This window comes from Manis pentadactyla, chromosome 4 (assembly GCF_030020395.1).
Source record: "Manis pentadactyla isolate mManPen7 chromosome 4, mManPen7.hap1, whole genome shotgun sequence".
In the NCBI taxonomy this organism is placed as follows: Eukaryota; Metazoa; Chordata; class Mammalia; order Pholidota; family Manidae; genus Manis; species Manis pentadactyla.
This window is the reverse complement of record NC_080022.1, coordinates 54,964,050-54,986,149: the sequence shown is the minus strand read 5'-3', so window position 1 is coordinate 54,986,149 and position 22,100 is coordinate 54,964,050. Positions and strand designations below refer to the sequence as shown.

General features: G+C 37.4%; 1 protein-coding gene across 2 annotated transcripts in view; it reads right to left on the bottom strand.

Annotated features, from left to right (window-relative positions):
- PDE4B (phosphodiesterase 4B) overlaps positions 1-22,100 on the bottom strand; it is a 431,325-nt gene that overhangs the window by 166,346 nt on the left and 242,879 nt on the right. The gene's annotated exons all lie outside the window — the stretch shown is intronic.

Sequence of the window (22,100 nt, the reverse complement as noted above, 5' to 3'; positions counted from 1 at the left end):
AAAAGTGAGTGATTTCTGCAAGTCTTAAAGAGACAGGGACCCCATAGCTGGACGAAGTTGTCCCGGCAGCTGGGAATACCGGGGAAACTTAGGCACCCTAAACAGAGGCAGTGCAGCTCTGAAGCCCCTCACAGGACTAGGCAGCCTGCCAGTCATTCCTCCAACTGGCGCGAACCCTGACACACAGGCCCAGTAGCAGGAGAGTGGGAGCGTGCGCCGGGGGCAGAAGTGCTAGAAGGAACCAAGAGCAGGTCCGTGCACCATAGGGCTAGCCCGCAGCGGTGCAACCGAACAGCCCAGGTGCAGCTCCCGCGCACTGGTGGCAGTGAAGCCAGAGCCCAGTAGAAGCCTGTGCGGAAAAGCCCTGCGCGCACCGGCAGTGGAGCCAGAGGGAGCAGGCACGCTCCCAGGAGCCGACCGGAATCCCAGCCAAACACACAGCCACCTGGGCCAGACCCAAAGGCTGCTGCTGCCACACAGCTGCCCGGAAGGGTCACCGCTAGCATGGAGGAGCACACCTGGTGTGCCTGCCACTACCTGCAGGGCTCCGCACTGCTCTGAGGGACACCCCGCCCACAGCAGCTTAGGAGATTAACCCGGTGGCTGCTCCAGGAGTGCAGATAGCCGTCACAGGCAGCGGAGAAGGGCAAGGCATCCAGCAAGCAGGAAAGGACTTTCTTCTCCCAGCTGACACACTCACAACCTGCCTACAGCCACTGCAATCACCATGAAAAGGCAAAAAATTCTTGTCCAGACCAAGATAGTTACACCTGAGAAAGGATCTGCAGAGGCAGACCTAACCAGTCTCCCTGAAAAAGATTTCAAAATAAAAATCATAAACATGCTGACAGAGCTGCAGAGAAATATGCAAGAGCTAAGGGATAAAGTCTGGAGGGAGATTACAGACGTCCGGAGGGAGATCACAGATGTCCAAAGGGAGATTACAGAAGTGAAACAAACTCTGGAAGGATTTCTAAGCAGAATGGATAAGATGCAAGAGGCCTTTGATGAAATAGAAACCAGAGAACAGGAACACATAGAAGCTGATGCAGAGAGAGATAAAAGGATCTCCAGGAATGAAACAATATTAAGAGAACTGTGTGACCAATCCAAAAGGAACAATATCTGCATTATAGGGGTACCAGAGAAAGAAGAGAGATAAAAAAGGGATAGAAAGTGTCTTTGAAGAAATAATTGCTCAGAACTTCCCCAAACTGGGGGAGGAAATAGTTGCTCAGACTACAGAGGCACACAGAACTCCCGAGAGACAGGATCCAAAGAGGTCAACACCAAGACACATAATAATTAAAATGGCAAAGATTAAGGACAGGGACAGAGTATTAAAGGTAGCCAGAGAGAGTAAAAAGGTCACCTACAAAGGAAAACCCATCAGGCTATCATCAGACTTCTCAACAGAAACCTTACAGGCCAGAAGAGAATGGCATGATATATTTAATGCAATGAAACAGAAGGGACTTGAACCAAGGATACTGTATCCATCACGATTATCATTTAAATATGAAGGAGGGATTAAACAATTCCCAGACAAGCAAAAGTTGAGGGAATTTGCCTCCCACAAACCACCTCTACAGGGCATCCTACAGGGACTGCTCTAGATGGGAGCACTCCTAAAAAGAGCACAGAACAAAACACCCAACATATGAAGAATGGAGGAGGAGGAAAAAGAAGGGAAAGAAATAATCATCAGACTGTGTTTATAACAGCTCAATAAGCCGGTGAGGTCAGACAGTAAGGTAGTAAACAAGCTAACCTTGAACCTTTGGTAACCATAAACCTAAAGCCTGCAATGGCAATCAGTACATATCTTTCAATAATCACCGTAAATGTAAATGGACTGAATGCACCAATCAAAAGACACAGAGTAATAGAATGGATAAAAAAGCAAGACCCATCTATATGCTGCTTACAAGAGACTCACCTCAAACCCAAAGACATGCACAGATTAAAAGTCAAGGGTTGGAGAAAGATATTTCATGCAAACAACAGAGAGAAAAAAAAAGCAGGTGTTACAATACTAGTATCAGACAAAACAGACCTCAAAATAAAGAAAGTAACGAGATAAAGAAGAACATTAGATAATGATAAAGGGCTCATTCCAACAAGAGGATATTACCATTATAAGCATATATGCACCCAATACAGGAGCACTAATATATGTGAAACAAATACTAACAGAATTAAAGGAGCAAACAGAATGCAATGCATTCATTTTGGGAGACTTTAACACACCACTCACCCCAAAGGACAGATCCACCAGACAGAAAATAAGTAAGGACACAGAGGCACTGAACAACACACTAGAATAGATGGACCTAATAGACATCTACAGATCTCTACACCCAAAAGCAGCAGGATACACATTCTTCTCAAGTGCACATGAAACATTCTCCAGAATAGACCACATACTAGGCCACAAAAAAAGCCTCAGTAAATTCCAAAAGATTGAAATCCTACCAACCAACTTTTCAGACCACAAAGGTATAAAACTAGAAATAAATTGTACAAAGAAAGCAAAAAGGCTCACAAACACATGGAGGCTTAACAACATGCTCCTAAATAATCAATGGATCATGACCAAATTAAAATGGAGGTCCAAAGGCAGTTCCTGTGTGGTAACCTCCAATGAGTTCTACACAAGGGTCAAAATAAGTAAATAAATAAATAAATAAATAAATAAATAAATAAATAAAATGGAGATCCAGCAATATATGGAAACAAATGACAACAACAACACTAAGTCCCAACTTCTGTGGGACGCAGCAAAAGCAATCTTAAGAGGGAAGTATATAGCAATCCAGGCATATTTAAAGAAGGAAGAATAATACCAAATGAACAGTCTAATGTCACAAGTATCAAAATTGGAAAAAGAAGAACAAATGAGGCCTAAGGTGAGCAGACGGAGGGACATAATAAAGATCAGAGAAGAAATAATTAAAATTGAGAAGAATAAAACAGAAGAAAAAAATCAATGAAACCAAGAGCTGGTTCTTTGAGAAAATAAACAAAATAGATAAGCCTCTAGCCAGACTTATTAAGAGGAAAAGAGAGTCAACACACATCAACAGAATCAGAAACGAGAAAGGAAAAATCACAATGGACCCCACAGAAATACAAAGAATTATTAGAGAATACTACGAAAACCTATATGCTAACAAGCTGGAAAACCTAGGAGAAATGGACAACTTCTTAGAAAAATACAACCTTTCAAGACTGACCCAGAAAGAAACAGAAAATCTAAACAGACCCATTACCAGCAACGAAATTGAATCGGTAATCAAAAAAACTACCCAAGAACAAAACCCCCGGGCCAGATGGATTTACCTCGGAATTTTATCAAATATACAGAGAAGACATTACACCCATTCTCCTTAAAGTTTTCCAAAAAATAGAAGAGGAGGGAATACTCCCAAACTCATTCTATGAAGCCAACATCACCCTAATACCAAAACCAGGCAAAGATCCCACCAAAAAAGAAAACTACAGACCAATATCCCTGATGAACGTAGATGCAAAAATACTCAACAAAATACTAGCAAACTGAATTCAAAAATACATCAAGAGGATCATACACCATGACCAAGTGCGATTCATCCCAGGGATGCAAGGATGGTACAACATTCGAAAATCCATCAACATCATCCACCACATCAACAAAAAGAAGGACAAAAACCACATGATCATCTCCATAGATGCTGAAAAAGCATTCGACAAAATTCAACATCCATTCATGATAAAAACTCTCAACAAAATGGGCATAGAGGGCAAGTACCTCAACATAATAAAGGCCATATATGATAAACCCACAGCTAACATCATACTGAACAGCGAGAGGCTGAAAGCTTTTCCTCTGAGATTGGGAACAAGACAGGGATGCCCACTCTCCCCACTGTTATTTAATGCGGTACTGGAGGTCCTAGCCACGGCAATCAGACAAAACAAAGAAATACAAGGAATCCAGATTGGTAAAGAAGTCAAACTGTCACTATTTGCAGAGGACATGATATTGTACATAAAAAACCCTAAAGACTCCACTCCAAAACTACTAGAACTAATATCGGAATTCAGCAAAGTTGCAGGATACAAAATTAACACAGAGAAATCTGTAGCTTTCCTATACACTAACAATGAATTAACAGAAAGAGAAATCAGGAAAACAATTCCATTCACAATAGTATAAAAAGAATAAAATACCTAGGAATAAACCTAACCAAGGAAGTGAAAGACCTATACCCTGAAAACTACAAGACACTCTTAAGAGAAATTAAAGAGGTCACTAACAAATGGAAACTCATCCCATGCTCCTGGCTAGGAAGAATTAATATCGTCAAAATGGCCATCCTGCCCAAAGCAATATACAGATTTGATGCAATCCCTATCAAATTACCAACAGCATTCTTCAATGAACTGGAACAAATAGTTCAAAAATTCATATGGAACCATCAAAGACCCTGAATAGCCAATGCAATCCTGAGAAGGAAGAATAAAGTGGGGGGAATCTCACTCCCCAACTTCAAGCTCTACTACAAAGCCACAGTAATCAAGACAATTTGGTACTGGCACAAGAACAGAGCCACAGACCAGTGGAACAGAATAGAGACTCCAGACATTAACCCAAACATACATGGCCAATTAATATTTGATAAAGGAGCCATGGACATACGATGGGGAAATGACAGTCTCTTCAACAGATGGTGCTGGCAAAAGTGGACAGCTACATGTAAGAGAATGAAACTGGATCACTGTTTAACCCCATACACAAAAGTAAACTCCAAATGGATCAAAGACCTGAATGTAACTAATTAAACCATAAAACTCTTAGAAAAAAACATAGGCAAAAATCTCATGGACATAAACATGAGTGACTTCTTCATGAACATATCTCCCTGGGCAAGGGAAACAAAGGCAAAAATGAACAAGTGGGACTATATCAAGCTAAAAAGCTTCTGTACAGCAAAGGACACCATCAATAGAACAAAAAGGTATCCTACAGTATGGGAGAACATATTCATAAATGACAGATCCAATAAAGGATTGACATCCAAAATATATAAAGAGCTCACATGCCTCAACAAACAAAAAGCAAATAATCCAATTAAAAAATGGGCAGAGGAGCTGAATAGACAGTTCTCTAAAGAAGAAATCCAGATGGCCAACAGGCACATGAAAAGATGCTCCACATTGCTAATCATCAGAGAAATGCAGATTAAACCATAATGAGATATCACCTCACACCAGTAAGGATCGCCATCATCAAAAAGACAAACAACAACAAATGTTGGTGAGGTTGTGGAGAAAGGGGAACCCTCCTACACTGCTGGTGGAAATGTAAACTAGTTCAACCATTTTGGAATGCAGTATGGAGGTTCCTCAGAATGCTCAAAATAGAAATACCATTTGACCCAGGAATTCCACTTCTAGGAATTTACCCTAAGAATGCAGCACTCCAGTTTGAAAAAGACAGATGCACCCCTATGTTTATCGCTGCACTGTATACAACAGCCAAGATATGGAAGCAACCTAAATGTCCATCAGTAGATGAATGGATAAAGAAGATGTGGTACATATACACAATGGAATATTATGCAGCCATAAGAAAAAACAGATCCTACCATTCGCAACAACATGGATGGAGCTGGAGGGTTTTATGCTCAGTGAAATAAGCCAAGTGGAGAAGGACAAATACCAAATGATTTCACTCATATGTGGAGTATAAGAACAAAGGAAAACTGAAGGAACAAAACAGCAGCAGAAGCACAGAACCCAAGAATGGACTAATAGTTACCAAAGGGAAAGGGACTGGGGAAGATGGGTGGGAAGGAAGGGATAAGGGTGGGGAAAAAGAAAGAGGGCATTAAGATTAGCATGTATAGTGCATTGGGGACACGGGGAGGGCTGGGCAACACAGAGAAGACAAGTAGTGATTTTACAGCATCTTACTATGCAGATGGACAGTGACTGTGAAGAGGTATGTGGGGGGGACTTGGTGAAGGGGGGAACCTAGTAAACATAATGTTCTTTCTGTAATTGTAGATTAATGATACCAAAATAAAAAAAAAAAGAAAAAGAAAAATTTCATCATATGTACTCATAGAAACAAAGCCCAAGTTATTATGGTCATGTAAGATACTCAGCTAAGCAATTCATAGCTAAGTATGCTATTTTATGTTATACTGGAACTGAGATGATCAAGACTTGGGGAGAGTTCCTGTGTGCAAAAGGAAGGTGAAAGGAAGGTGATTAGAGGGTCAGACAAAGAGAAATTATGCAGAAAGGGTCTAGGATTTTGGCTGTAGGATGAGAGCTGAATAACATATTGATAACAATCTTCATGTATAAGAGGAGCTATTATGCCAGCTGTTCTTTACCTCCAGGGAAAATGAATACAAACTGCAGCCCTAGGGATTTAGGTTAGCTATGAAAATGATTGGCTGACAGGTGAGATTATCAGTTAGTGATCTAAGATGCCAAGGGAAATTGTGGAATCAACCTTAAAAACAAAAAAAAATTTCTAAGCTCATTGTATAGTTCAAATGTGACATGTCCCCAGGCAAAAAGGTGGACCTGAAGTTTCCTTTCAGGGCAGTAACTCAATCACTATGATGGTTTTAGCCACTAAAAGCATCTTTCCATGATGAAAGCCAGCTTGATGCTGAAGTTCATAGTACCTGAAGTTTCCCTTTAATAATTCCATGTAAGTATCCCATATGTATAATAACCTTAATTCATGGTTTTCCCCCAAGTGTCACCGAGAATCAATTGAAAGGTGCCTTGATCAAAATTTTGAAAGGTTAAAAGGCAGAGTGTAGGAAATTGCTAATAGTTGAAAACTATTATTCCTCTCAGCCATTAAGTTTCATTTTAATCACAAACCATAGAGAAGTCAGTGGAGACTCACTACCAAACTTTGAGCTGATGATGACCACTGACAAGGGCTTCCATGTGCTTTCTCCCACCAAATTAGGTAGATCTGGACTCCATAGGTTGCTCAGAAACAAGTCAAACCCAGCAAAGGCATAGGAAGGTATGGAATATAGTGAACCCAAGATAGTGTCCCATCCAGTTCATTTGTTTGACACCCAAGAAACGGGCTCATGATGTTTAAGGAGTTATGCAGGATCATACAGCTTAGTAGCACACAAAGTTGAGACTAGACTTAGTATTTTGGCTCCCTGTACAGTGACTGTTTCATAAAACATGTTTTTCATAGCAAAGAATCACAGCAAAGGGAGTTTAAAAAATAATGTTTCAAAGTATATCCAGATGCTTAAAAGACCAATCAATTTGAAATTTGGAAATTTTTCTCCAAATTTGGAAAATTTTCTCCATGCCTGACTTTTTTCTCCATTCAATGATAATGAGACCAGTAATCTTGCCCTGGCAAACACGTGCAACAGTTACAGCATTAACGTGTGATGACTGTATTCTGGTGCTGTGCACAAATAGAACCCACATGTTTCCTAGTGGGTTTGTTAGATACTAACTTGCCAATTTCTCATAACTGTAAAATGTAGGCTTTTGAGACAGAAAAAGGGGTTAATCTTTTTTGAGTATCATAGACTCAAAATCTATGTGACTTTGGGCAAGTTACTTACAGTTTTTATTTCCCCATGTGCAAAATGAAGATAATATTTACCTAGATTGACTGAGATATCACTACTTCTGTTAAATGCTTAACAGAGGTCTGGCAAACGCTAAATGCCCAGTAAACTGTTGGCGCTGCTGCTGTTATTATTGCTAATATTATTATTATTACTCTTATATACTTCGACACTCAGAAAGTTACCCTAAGAGATAATGAGAGAGACCACCTTTCTATTAGGCATAAAGGATAAAAGAGCTCTTTCTCATGAAAATAAAACTTTCCCCCACAAACCATGAAATCCATGTCTCCTTTATAAAAGACAAAAACAAATTCAGTTGAAATGATATTTTCTGTATGTCCTGAGGACCTAATATGTGTCAGAGGCTCTACTGAGGGTTGAGTGTAAAGATGAATGAAACAATTGTGGACTCAAGGGTTTCACAGTCCAGAGTTCAAAGAAACACATAAACAGATAAATACAATCTGACACATCAAAGAGGACAGTCAGGACAGTACACAGTGAGGGTGGAGGAGAATAGGGGAGGGTGGTGGTTGGAATTTGGAAAGTCTTGTCAGAAAATTCGATCACTTCAGTTGAGTCTAAAGTCTAAGCAACAGGCTGATGAAGGTCATTATCACTAAGAGGTTTTTTAAAAACTGAAACTTTATAGACCAAAAGAGGTCACTGATCAAATTCACTCAGTTGGGCAGAACGCATCACAAAATAAGTCTTCAACAGGTAGGCAGGGAGAGAGAACCATTTCAGGCATCACCCTGCTACATGCATGTGCACATCAGCAGCTATCTGCTGAATAAGCCCTTTACTGCAAATCTGCAGTTTGTTAGGGCTAATTATCAATATAAGAACATCATTTTACTATCATCTCATTTTTACTAACCCACCTTCCCAAAGATAATTATCCAGGTAATGTTCTCAATTCTCCACTTCAGCTTTCATGTGGATTCTCATTTTTGACAAAAGGCAGACACATAAAGATGGTCATTATCAATGTCCTCAGGGCTCCTTTGACTGGATAATAATCTAATTATGTGGCTCACGTTTGCCTGGATGTGAGGTAAGATTAATTTCTGCTCATTTTTAAATATACATGGTAAAATATAACTTAAAATATGACCTACAGGTGAGCTTTACAAATAAGTTCTGAAACTTGTGGATATACAGGGAAAAACACCTGTACTCTACATAATAAATCACTCACATAAATAACCTCAGAGAAGATGATTATATATTTAAACTGTTAAGTGCTTACCATGCTGTAGCACACAAAATGTTTCAATGTATAAAGCTGAATTGAATCCTTCAATGAGGCACTGGTACCTTAGACATTCGTTTTAGTAGCTCCCTACACTATCATGTCATTTTTCATAATGTATACAGCATTAGTATATGGGCAGAAACCACAAGATAAAAAAATTGTATGGTAGGCTAAGGTCCAAGCAATATTCCTTTGAAATAACTTTCTAGAGATTATTTGAAAATGCTTAATTAATATAGACATATTTTGACTCTTTGCTTTAAAATAATAAGATGGGAAACAGTGTACCAGATTTGACACTCTGAAGTATCATATTTTGTTAGAATTAAAATACACTAAAAACTATTCACAACTAATGTGATAATACTTATGTAGTGCTCCATGCTTCGCTAAGTATGTTTTCATACTTCATCATATTTGAGCTACATGGTATCCATATGAAGTACATATTTGATATTCATGTGAAATGTTAGTAGACTGCCTGGAGCAGGGTAACTTTGTGCAGTAAGTACACTTTTAGATAACGGGCTATCTCTCAAAGCAGAGAAATGTCCAAGTCAGCACTGACTTCCATTCAAAACCACTGTTACTAAGTGCTGTTAGTTCTAGCCCTACAGTAGTTGGTGATTTTTCCCCTCCTTTCCATTTCCTCCTTTAAAGAAGAAAAGACCAATGAGGGAGGTAGTTTATCAATCTGTGACTGTCATATCTTCATACCTAGAATAGAGCCTGTTGGAGAACAGGTGCTCAATAAATTCTTCAAAGCAAATGAATGAATTCTTGTAGCCTCAGGTTTATCCTATTTCTTCACACCTCCCCGCCCTAGATTCCTATGGAACTTCCTAATTTGCACCATGAGCCAGATTTTCTGTTCTCCCATTTACTTTACACATGGCTGCTTAACCAATTACACTCACACACAGATGTAATGGCTTTACTCCCTAGACTAAGTATCGCCTTATTATTACAAACTCCTTACCCTGGCATTTAAAGTCTGCCACCAACAGCCCTGATTGAGCTTTCACCAGATTGTAGCTTTAGTTTCAAAATAAGATTCTTTGTATCATTTCTATTATGGCTCAGACCATCTTGCCTCTTTGACTCTGTTCAGACAGGTCGTTTGGCCCATAATGGCTGCACCCGCCATCTCTACCTATTGAAATACCTCCTGTCCTTCAGTATTTATGTGAAATGCTCCTTCTTGGAGATGCAGTGATCAGATGTCATCACTCTGTCTTATGCAATTATCTTATTCTGCCTTGTACTATTATTATATGTGGATCCATGTCTTATCCTCAGTATTCTAAGCTCCTAAGGCCAACATCCATGTGTTCACATAGTTTTTACCCTACACACCTAGCACATGTAGCAAATGGTTAATACATAGCTGCTCAATTGAAGTGATTCCAAAAGGTAGGTCATAGGATCAAAAAGATCTGCCTTCCAGAATATATGGTAAAGAAAGCAGAGGATGGATGTGGAGCTCCAAAAATATGGGTTTGATTCTGAGCTCTGCCTTTCACAAATGAATAGCTCAGGGAAAATTTTTTATTTTTTCTTTGAACCTGCCTGAAGCTTAGTCTCCTCATTTTTCAATGATGATAATTATGTTATCTACCATACAGGGTTGTTGATCAGACTTAAATGGAAAAAAACTGAAATGATACGTTTTGTAAACTTGAAAGTGTTATAAAGATGCAGTTATTTTTGAATTGTGTGCCATGGAACCATTGGCTGAATAAGAAGTGAAAGCAACTCAGTAATCATGCGTCCTTTCCTGCCATACCTGCTGGAGTATGAGGACAGGAGTATGAATAAGAAGAGGAAAGGAGAGCACTCTCCTCTGCCAGCAGTCCAATTGCCAGGTAGATGAACAATTCGCATTTGGATGTATTTTAACATTAATGCTCAGCCAAGTCACTAAATTGCTATGTGACAGCATTTAGAAAATATTCCCTATGATAAATTATTTTGAGGTTTAGAGTTTATCACATGCTTGTTGTATACAGCTGACAAAGCAACTTTAAAAACACACACACACACTTGCCAGAGTTTTTTTTTTTTTAATCCTCTGCTTCCTCCTGTGTATTTTCTGTTTGATAAATTCATTAAAAAACACAACCATGATGGTCTGTCATCTTCCTTGGAAAATACTGTAACTCTATTCTGTGATCATATCATCATCTGTTTGCGGGTGCCCCTCATTATAGCTCAACACAAAAGGCTGAATATGAAGAGAGAAGAGAGGACATGGTGACAGCAACTAGCCTGGGTAGTTAGAGTAGTTCTGCCTCCAGGGAAAGCTGTTTCCCATGCTATTTTCTGCTTCAGATATCTCTGATCTTAGAGACAAGCTGGATGCAGGTTATGATATCTGAGAACCCTGGACCAATGTGGCTCATTGTGCTATAATCTGATTTTAGAAGGGCTTATGTAATCACATTCCTTGTCGGAGGCTTTCCCACATCTCTGGAGAGCTGATGACATTTTAATAATTTTGTTTTAAGTGCAGGGAAGGAGAAAAACATCTGTCCATTATCGGAGAAAATATAACAGCTACCTCTTTAGAGTGAGGGCTCGGTTATGAATCAGTGTTTTTCTGTTTCTTCATTTCATTTATGTGCAGGTTTACTAGACACTCTGGACTGGTTTGAAACCTCCCAATGACGTCAATGGGGCAGAGAAATTGGAGCAGCGGAGACAGCTGCAATGCACCAAGTCTACTGAGGTTTTATTCTTTTCTCCCGGGGTGACATCTGAGACAGATATTATCAATCAAGCCCTCCTGGCTCGGTACCAAATCAAAGACACTTTATCATTCAAAGCAGTAAAAGCTGCAATTAGATGATCTGCTCAGCTTTTTCCCTAGCAATATCTTGTTCATGACAATTAATAATGCAATTAAAACTAAATTAAACAAGAGAATGCTTACTGAAATATTTAATTTTAAAATGGGAGTAATTTCCTTTAATAGTCAAGTTATCAAATTATTATAGATTGCTGATTATATGCATTTTGTGTAAAAAATTCAATACAAACAAATTACTACCTCTTTTGAAAGCACTAATAAAAACCAAATGATAAACTTTATCTAGTTTCTGATAAATGTCCAAATGTTTAGGAAAAAATATACAGGTACATATATAGCAAAGCTTTACTATCTTTTAGAAATCAACAAACAAAAATCCCTTGGCAATTGACAGAAAGGAAACTAATGCTCTGCACATCAACATTTCTTTCAAAAACATTCAAAATAAAACCAAAAAGAAGAAAGCAGAGCCAACTGATCTTTTGTTTGCTAAGCACAACATATTATTTACTGACTTTTCAAGTATCTCTTCTTAGGAACAGTCAACTTGCCTTGAGAATATAATAATGTATTGAAATTTAAAAAGTATAGCATTTAATCTAATTATATAGTTTTAAAGTCTCTACTCTGTCTCTTCTCTTTTTCTTAAAGAAGGAAATTTTAAGCTACTAAGAACCCCCAAGGCTAAGCATAGCAAATCTAACTAATAAACATCCTTAAAGTGGATTTTTGTTTTCAAAGTTACCTAGGGGAACAGACATAGAACACTCTCACCAGAGTGAAGAATACACACCAACTACTATCTTGCTTCTCCTGGCCTTCTGGTGTGCTTATTGGCAAACAGTGCTGGTGATGAAATAAGCCTTAAGTGGAAAAAAAAAAAAGTAACACTTAAGTGGAGTAAAGACAAAACTGAGGGTAAAATAAGAGAGAAAAACATCAATGTCAATCTCAAGGTTATGTGGCCAAACTGAATAGGACCCAAAGTCAGTTAATCTAGAAAGTCAGACTGGCCGAGAACAATAAAACAATACTCTTCAGCATTTACCTATTGTCCACAGACCGTCATTATCGGCTCATGCTACGTCATCACATCAGGTAACATTACATTTGCTATATTTTTCTCTAATAACAGACTCCCAAAATAGGGAAGGCCATGTTGCAGGAGTCTTACTTTCTCAATAAGGAATAAACATGAGAATACATGTTTTGATGTCAGCACTAAAGTTCAGGTTGCTAGAAAAATAAACGTCTTACCAATCAGTTATGTTTACCCAAGATAGGGCATCAAAAAGTATCCTATTATTTAGATTTAAATATGTTTTGTTTTCTGCTATCTTCCATTCATTTAGCTGTGAGACAGTAAATCATCACTAAAGCTACCAAATATCTTGTACATTATTTACAAAGCTGAGCTTCCTAACTGGTCCAGCCTAAAATTTCTCCCATCACTGGATCTATCATTCCTCATCCATTCCTTTTGTTCAGCATAATGGTAGTGATATGGGCACTAAGGCCTGATGGGTGTTGATTGTATCCCAGCTCTATCTCTTGATAGGTATGTATCCTTGAATGCCTCTGAAACTGCAAAATGGTAATGAAATGAAATGGCACATGAATAAAGACCTTGTAAGTACTCTAAATGTGATAGCTCTTTTTTTAGATATTTGCTTAAAATGGGTATCATTGTGCTTCAGTGCTAAGTACTATGCTAGGCAGTGGGAACACACACACACACACACACAAACACACACAGGTAAATAATACAAAATCTACAGAGTAAACCAAGCTAGCAACTTGAGAACCATTCTTGCCTCCCACGTCTTAATCACCACTACCAATACCAATGAAAGTAAAGTAGGGCCCTTTCACAGCTGTAGGTGAGAAATCCGTCTTATCAGCTAGTGGTCTGCTAAACCTTGCCGGCATCATAAACAAGCAAGTAACAGTCTAGCTGGTTACCCAGCCCAGAGTTTACCCCTTTTACCTTTTTTGAATTGGTTTCCTTTTAATCTGACCATAGATGAGCTCGCTAATGTCATTATCATCTCTTCCCTTGGTCTTGGTCACTGCAACAGCCTCCTGACCAGTTCCCTTGCTTTGAGCTTTACCTGTAAAATCATCCTTTTCAATGATAACTCGGCTATGCCACTCCCTGCTTAAAAACCTTCAAGACTTCTCAAAGCTTTAATGGAAAAAGTCTCTGTTCCTTAGCAAGTTACAACAGATCCTATATGATACGTGGCTTGACTTCCTAACTTAATCTTTTTAATGGGACCTTTAATACACATTGGTGTTACTTACTTCTCTGAATTAGCTGTGTTGTTTCAAATTTTCAAATACTTTCTGTCCTTTTCTTTTTTCTCTACTTTCTAATTCCTATTAACATGTTTTTATTATGACAGACACTTACCAGATTGCAGTATATATATGGCTCACGTTTCTGCTTTCTTCCTACCTAAGTGTGAGCTTCTGAAGAGTAATGACTATGACTACGCGTTGTTCATTTCTATTTCCTCTAGCTTGCCACAAAATGGCATGCTGTATTTGAAAAATCTAAATGTATCAATGAACATTAGTATCTATGATTTCAATTGATTAATCTCACAAAATAGATTTTAGAGTCTTTTCTGTGGAAGAGGAATGTATTTTTTGAGGGCCTCTTTGGCAATTAAACCTCATTTCCTTCCCCTCGAGACAAGGAAAAAGGCACTGAATTCTGGAGCTATGAGAAAGGCTACTAGAAGTCCCAGAATCACATTCAGATAGGAGTACTTCATATCCACACATTTTTGAGGATTTCAAGCTCTTCTAAAGGGGTTATAGCCTACCATTTCAATCCAGAAACTGCAATGATTCCAGAGGGGAGAGCCCACATCAGCCTAGGCAGGACACTAATTAATCATTTGACAACTGCCCTTGTCCAAATTACCTGAGTATCATGGACCATTTATTCATTCATTCAGCAAATATTGACTGACAACTATGACATCCTAGACATTGCAAATTCAATGGTGAGCAAACAAGTCAGCTTATATTTATTGAGCATTTACTATGGTATACTTTTCTTTCCTTCTAAAATGTTTTTGGTATGTGAGCAACCCATGAAGGAGAGCTCTTTTTGTCAAAGGGCACCTCTCACTCTCCATGTCATGTTACTGGATATTCTTCTCCATGTAACTTCTGCTTCTGTGTGCAGCCCCTACTTTCCTGTATTCTGTGATGCAACCCATCTCATGTGTAGTCCCCCTGTCTGTCTCCAGGTAGGGGCGAAGTCACTGCTAAGTATGCACAGGCACCTACATAGTTTACCTTTAGCCATTCACAGTTTGATGGTGTTCTGATATTAACAAAGAAATATCTGAGTGAGTTTCTCTGATAAGGTTGGCAAACACTAATTAGAGGCTTTGAATTAATCAAAGCAGTGAAAATGAAGGTGGATTTTTTCTGAGAGATAATTGATGTGCAGAGACTAGGTATTAAGCATATATGATTCATTATGCAAACTTAATTATAAGTTCCTTGAGAATTTTCCCCTTATTTATATCAGTTTCAGCACATGGTATACCTTATGTAGTGTCTTCCTGCCCACAGTATAAATACCATAAAAATTTGTGCACTATTGCTTTTATAAGCAATTAAAATATTTTTAGTCAAGAGCACCAAATACTTCTAAGTAAAGTAGGAAGTAAATATTATTTTCTGTTTATAAAGTTCACAACAGAGTTTAAATAAAGTGTAAATATTCATAAACTTGAGAAATAATTATAAAAATTATAAGCACTGGCATTAGCAGTCAAGAAATCAGTACTGAATCAAATTGTCTTTATCATGTGGTACAAAAAGCAAGACTTCTAGAATCATATAGACCTGAGTCTATATTCAGATTCTTCTCAATATTTGTTCCACAAAAATGAAAAAAAAAACAAAAACCACTTAACCCTCAATTTTAATCCATAACATAGGAATTATAGTAGTACTTATCTAATAGGTTGTAACGAAGAATAAATGACTGGGAATAAAGTATCTTAAATGGCATAGAATAGATATTTAATATTTTTAAATGATACATTTTCATCTACTTTGGCTTCTTTTACTGTGAGGGGAAAAACTGTTATATGGTAATTTCAGAATATATCACTTATCCTGAGCTTTTACAAGTAATATATATATGTGTGTGTGTGTGTGTGTGTGTGTATACACACACACTTAGATATATAAATATATGCTTACATATATATGAGAATAAAACATGCACTTCTCTTTTACTTTCTTTTTAAAGCAATGGTAGGCATTGCAATGAGACTTCACAGTATTTTTAAGTGTGAATTCCATTTCCAATTCCAAGACTTGTCTTTTGTATCTTAAAAAGTAGTTTTTGTCCATGTGACTGAAACTTTTGGGTTTTCACAGCAACATAATGCCTTCTGTAGCCTGGGAAGCTCTTCCAAGCTTTGTTTACTGAGCCATCATGCCTTCCCCCTTTTAGACAGGCCATAGGGTATATCCGTGAATGGGGTTTCCTACAATATCACAGCCTGAATATTTATTTTCTGTGCTATGGACATAAGCCTAAATTTGACTTATCCTTACCTACAGTTTATGATACTTCATGCTACTTCCCAATGACAAAAAGTTCTTTCAGGGCTTTGAAACTTTGCTGCTGTCAGAATTAAGGCTACAGAATGACTCTTAGTTTTAAAACAAAAATCCTCCTTGCATTCTCAAGATGGCCAAAAGGATCAAAGACCAATGCTTGTCCGATGTCATTTCTATAAACCACTTGACCCTGTGGAGATACCTCTCTAGCTGCAGTTACAACTCAAACACACACACACACACACACACACACACACACACACACACACTCTCTCTCTCTCTCTCTCTCTCTCTCTCTCTCTCTCTCTCTCTCTCACTCTCTCTCTCTCTCTTTTAGCAAGTGTTCATTGAGCACTTACTATGAACTGGACACTGTTCTAACCATTTAGAATATAGCCATTAGCCAAACAGACAAAATTTCATGCCCTCATGGAGTTCACTTTCCAGCTTGGGGTAGGGGGTGTTGGAGGAGTGTGGACAGAAACCAACAATACACATAAGCCATAGGTTAGACTGTTTTCCCTGGACCAGTGTTGCCCATTTCTTTCTCCATTCCTTTGCATTTGCTTTTTTCTCTATCTGAAATGTCTCCTTTGTCATCCTGATAAGCCAAAGTCAAAGAGTACTCTCCTCTGTTAAGTCTGTGCTCAGAATTATTGGAGCCTTCTGGAGCTTTTTGCATAGCTCTTTTTATGGAATTTCTGATTGTCATCTAGCTGGCGTATGTCTGCCTCTCTCACTGGGGGACAAGCTCCTAGGCAGAAACCTAGCAAGGACTCATTCTTAGTAAGTATTATGCCACCAAACAGACTAACACCCTCAATGAACATCCAGTGAAAGAATGAGTGTACTTTTATTCTATTAAAAAGAAAAGAAAGATTAATTGTGAGGTTAGCTGTGATTAGGATGTTTCTTTGCAGACCATCTACAACAATGTTTGGATAATACATAAATTTAAGAAAGAATTCGCTTGAAATACAGCCATTTTTCATGAAATACAATTGCATTGTTTTACTAAAAGCTGATTCAGCACGCATAATTCAGAAGCTAACTTTAATTTGTTAGCACAATAAGCCTTGATAGAAACACTAATTTTATGACTTGATTACCTTTTAAAATGTTTAATTTCATCTGTGCTATAATCGTTTGGATAAATCAAAAAGTATAGTTAGGATGTTTATTTTCTTCAACCTTCTAATTATTGTAAGTAAATTTAATTACTGTGTTACTGTAAGAAGGAAGCCTTAGCCATTAGACTCACTCACTGTGACAGGCACAATAGAGCTTACTTTGGGGAGAGAATATTCCAAGGGTAGAAGTCCCTGAAGTTTTTAGACAGTGCCTATATCCCACCACACTTGTAGATCTGTGGTTTTTGTGGGTGGAGCCCTCTCAGGCTGTTATCTATGAGATTAGCAGTCAGCTTCTTTGCCTGTGGCTTCCATCCTGGAATTTTTTTTTCAGTCTCTCTTCAGTTTGAAGAACCTTACCTTTGTTGATTCAATTATGCAATGAAATAAGAAGCTGATTTTCTAACAGAGAGGAAAGCCTTAGGAGCAAGCTACTCTCCCTTCCTGCAATCAATTCTCAGGGTGAATTCAGGTCTTCTACTGAGCTGATAGCCTGAGCCATCTGCCTTTAACCAGTGTATAATACTAAGCACTGTGTAGATTTTAACACTGAATAAGAACATGTGTTCTTTCTTGGTCTGTTCTTTCCTGAAAAAAATAACAACTTCGCTTGACTTTTCAAGGAATAGTCTCATGGAGAAAAATTATGTTTCTGTCCCAAATTTGAAGCAAATGTATTCACACTTCTTTTGCACCCTCCTGACATCTAGCTTCATGCTGAGCACAGCAAATATGTGATGACTGATAGATTACTCTGATTTAGAAGTGTGTGCTGTGCTTCAGCAGGCTATGTGCAGTTCCTTTAAACAGCATAGGAAGGAAGACGTGATGTAATTTTTCAAGTGTTGTATACAATTTTCCTCATCAAAGTATGCTCCCAGGCATTCACTCATACTGCTTGTGCTATAGCCATAATCTCAAGAGAAGGATAATATCTACAGCACAGAAAAAAAGTCATGAATACATTGTTGAACATCTTGGCTGTTTATATTAAAGCTAAATAAATGAGTTGTTGATTGAAATGAGTTTTTCCTTCTGTCTGTACTTATCATTAACATTAGTAAAAGCAAATGCATTTGAATTTTTGTAAGTATTCAAATTTTACAGTTTGTTAAAATTTTTATCACAGAGACCTGATGTCAGGCATATTTTTTCTCATGTTGGTTTGGGTAATTAATGCAAAGGACTTTCTTTGAACTGAAAAAGTATCTTTCACAACAGAACTACTCACAGGATTGAAACTTAATGGTTGTCAAAATTAGCTCTTACACAGTTTGAACATGAGCTTCTGTGCAGTGTTCAGCAGTGACAAATATACTCTGTCAGACTGTAGAAAATTTCCTATTATTTTGAAAAACAAGTATTTACTGATCTCCAGAAATGTTTACAAATCTGTAACTAAGCTTCTAATATGACTGCGATGGTAGCCAACACAGTTTTAGGTGAAGCCCATAACCCCATACATAATAAGTGTGGGTGTGCCCTGTTTTAGGGAATCATGTAGTACAATGTATACATATGTATTTATATAAACGTGTGTATGTATGTATATATATGAAACAAATAAATTGGGAAGTGATTTTACTACAAAAATAATTCTTCTGATTTCTAAATAATTTCCCCTCGGTTTCTTTTTAAGTTTGGCTCTCCTGACCCATTTAAGTGATTGTTTACATATAATTAATTCATGTGGGTGTGATTGAAAATGTAGAGCTCAATTTTATTTTCTCCCCTGAATTCACTGTTTGCTGTAATTCAACAGGACAGAAAGATGTAGGTAAAGTAACTTAAAACTTTTGTGTCAAATAAGCTCAACTGAAAAAAGATAAATTTACATTTAACTCTTAAGGAGTTATATAAAAAGAGATAACTCTTATCAGGTAGAGGGCTTATAAGGATCCTTCAGGTAGGTTTCCAAGCCTTTAGCTATTGAACCCTGAAAACATTTTACCACTTACGATTCAACAGTCTAAGTGTGAAGCTCTGTTTTGATCACTGCAAATTGCCAGCTAGGAGTTGACTGAGCCATTGGGTCATCTTGAAGATTATAGATAAACACAAACAGACTTTTGTGGGTTAGGTAGCACTTGCCTGAATTTTTTCCTCCAAAAATGGAATAAAACTACCACAGAAGCCCCTTTTGCTTCTATAGAGAACACCTGAACCAGTCTGTGCCTCTGGGCTGGCCCCACACAATGACTTGTATCTTTCCCGGTTTGAGGTCCTTCACAGTCCCTCACGGCCTCCAGGGAAAAGTTACAAGTATTATGAGGGGTTATCCAGCTCTGTATGTCTTTTCAGTATTTGTCTCAAGCAATCACTTCTTTCATCATGATTTGGAAGAGTAACAGTATTTTCCCAAAATGATACATGCAAATGTTTGGTATTCCTGGAAGGCCTTTCTTCTATTTCTCCATCTAGTTATGGCCTATTTCTCCCTCAGAATTCTAGTTATGGGTCTCTTCTTTTATGCCCCAATCTGATATAGGTGTATCCAAAGCAGGGTGTGTACACATACATTATTATTTTAACACACTGATTTATAATCATTGTTTCATTTGTGGGCCTACTCTACCTGAAGGTCACACAACTTTGGATCCTGGAAGCCTAGCCCAGTACCTAGTAAGTGCTCAATAAATGTATGTTGAAAAATGAATGAATCAACCATTTCAATGGCTAAGTGGAATTTTTTAAAAAATTGATTTGCATAGTGTATCATTACTAAAGAATTTGTATTTTCAGCAAAATGCTAACCAACTTATAAATAACGTGAAGGTAATGAGACAAGGAGTAAAGAGGCTAATATTTGTTGAGTTAATTCTTTGAGTCAGGCACTGGGCTAAGTACTTTTATATCTCATTTAAATACCATACTTGTCCACATAATATCTATATTGTTTCTCATATTTCATTCTTAATATGAACTTAATACTTATTGAGTGCTTCATATGTGCCAGTAATTATGATCGGTAATTCACATCATGTCACTTGATTTTTCACAACATTTCAAGTGAAGCATTATAACTTCATTTACAAACAATACAATTAGCACTTAGACCTGCTCAAGGTCATACATTGGTTAAAAATGAGGCTGGGCTTTTCATCCATATTGATCTGGTTCTCTAGGCAGTGTTTATTTCATTGAAACAGCATCATATCATCCAAACTGTTTTCCAGAGGTTTGTTAAGATAGGTATTAAGACAGGTATTTCACTCCTCCCACCCCCCAAAAAAGGTATTATGGTTAGATAAGTTTGTTACTTTTTCCCTTTTTAAATATATCTGCTTTTTGAAATTCACAATGATATTAGTTGTATATTAACAGCTCTGGAGCTATCAAGAAATCTGCTTAACTAGCTGCTTTTTAATTTTAAGAAACCACCTCTTTTATTTTTTCAGACATCACTAATGTTCTACCCATAAAACTCATGACTACTGTCAATTGAAATTCTATTAAAATGGTGCAAAAGGGGTTCTTTTTTGACCCAATTCTCTTTCAAATTCCATTATTGATGGGAAGAGTAAAAGTTCTAAATTGTTTTTCCAATCATACCCCCTACCCTTTCAACTGACCCTAGAAAAAAAATATGATTAGGAAAATATGTGGTTTGATTTATGAGAAATAATTATGCTCAAAATTAAGAATAAGAGTCCTTTACTTTTCTGATTTATTCATCAATATAACCAAAAGCATTTTTTGAATGAACTGTCTGAAGCCTGTGCTAGGCACTGTGCAACAAATATTATGCCAGCCATAATTTCTGCCCTCTAAAAGCTTTGACATTCAGAGCATTTGGGAAGTTAACCCTCAAACAAGCAATGCCTGCGTTAAAATGTATGCTCATATTCCTCTGCTTTGATGTATATGTAAATCTGGGACTATGAGATGACACAAGGCTAAATCAGTATAAAATTCCACAAATCATTTCTTGGTTCTACCCATAATTCCATGTTTCTTACTTTCTTAACTCTCAAAATGAAGATACAATTCTTGGACAATACACTAGAAATATTTAAACAATGCTGAGTATTTTACATTTCTCACAGCTCTGAAAAACAAGATCTAAAAAATACTCAACTATTAATTAGCCACATAATACATATTTGTGAGTGGTTTAAAAAATCGTTACCACTTGTAATAACTGCTTATTACCTTGTATTTCTTTTTGCAAGAATCTAATAGAGGAAAGCTTTTCAAAAATAGTTTTATTCAAGTAGAGAAAAACTAAGTCAAGAAAAATGAATATCATTCATAAATTTTACCCCGGCCTGACAAAACAGAAAATTTACCTTTAAAGAAAAACTTCACTCAATTCACTGCCTATCGCTATAATTTTAAAAAGAGATAATATAAATAACTTTTCATATATGAATGTAGTCAAAGCATTTTCCCCCCAAATTATATCATTTTACATGGCATATCATTTTCCCCTAGTCTTTTTGCTTATTTTTAATTCCTTATTATTCAGTGATTTTGAATATGAAACTGTCCCAGCTCTATTCCTGACCTGCCAGCTAAAGTTTGTTGTTCAGAGCATTACCAGTACCTACCATATCCATGAATGTCGCCGGGGAGGAGGCAAATCACTAACATGCAACATCCCGAAGAGGTGGCACTCTACCGATATCCCACCACTAGGAACTTAGTTCATTTTCATTAATTTCCCTGTGTTCTTGCTGCCA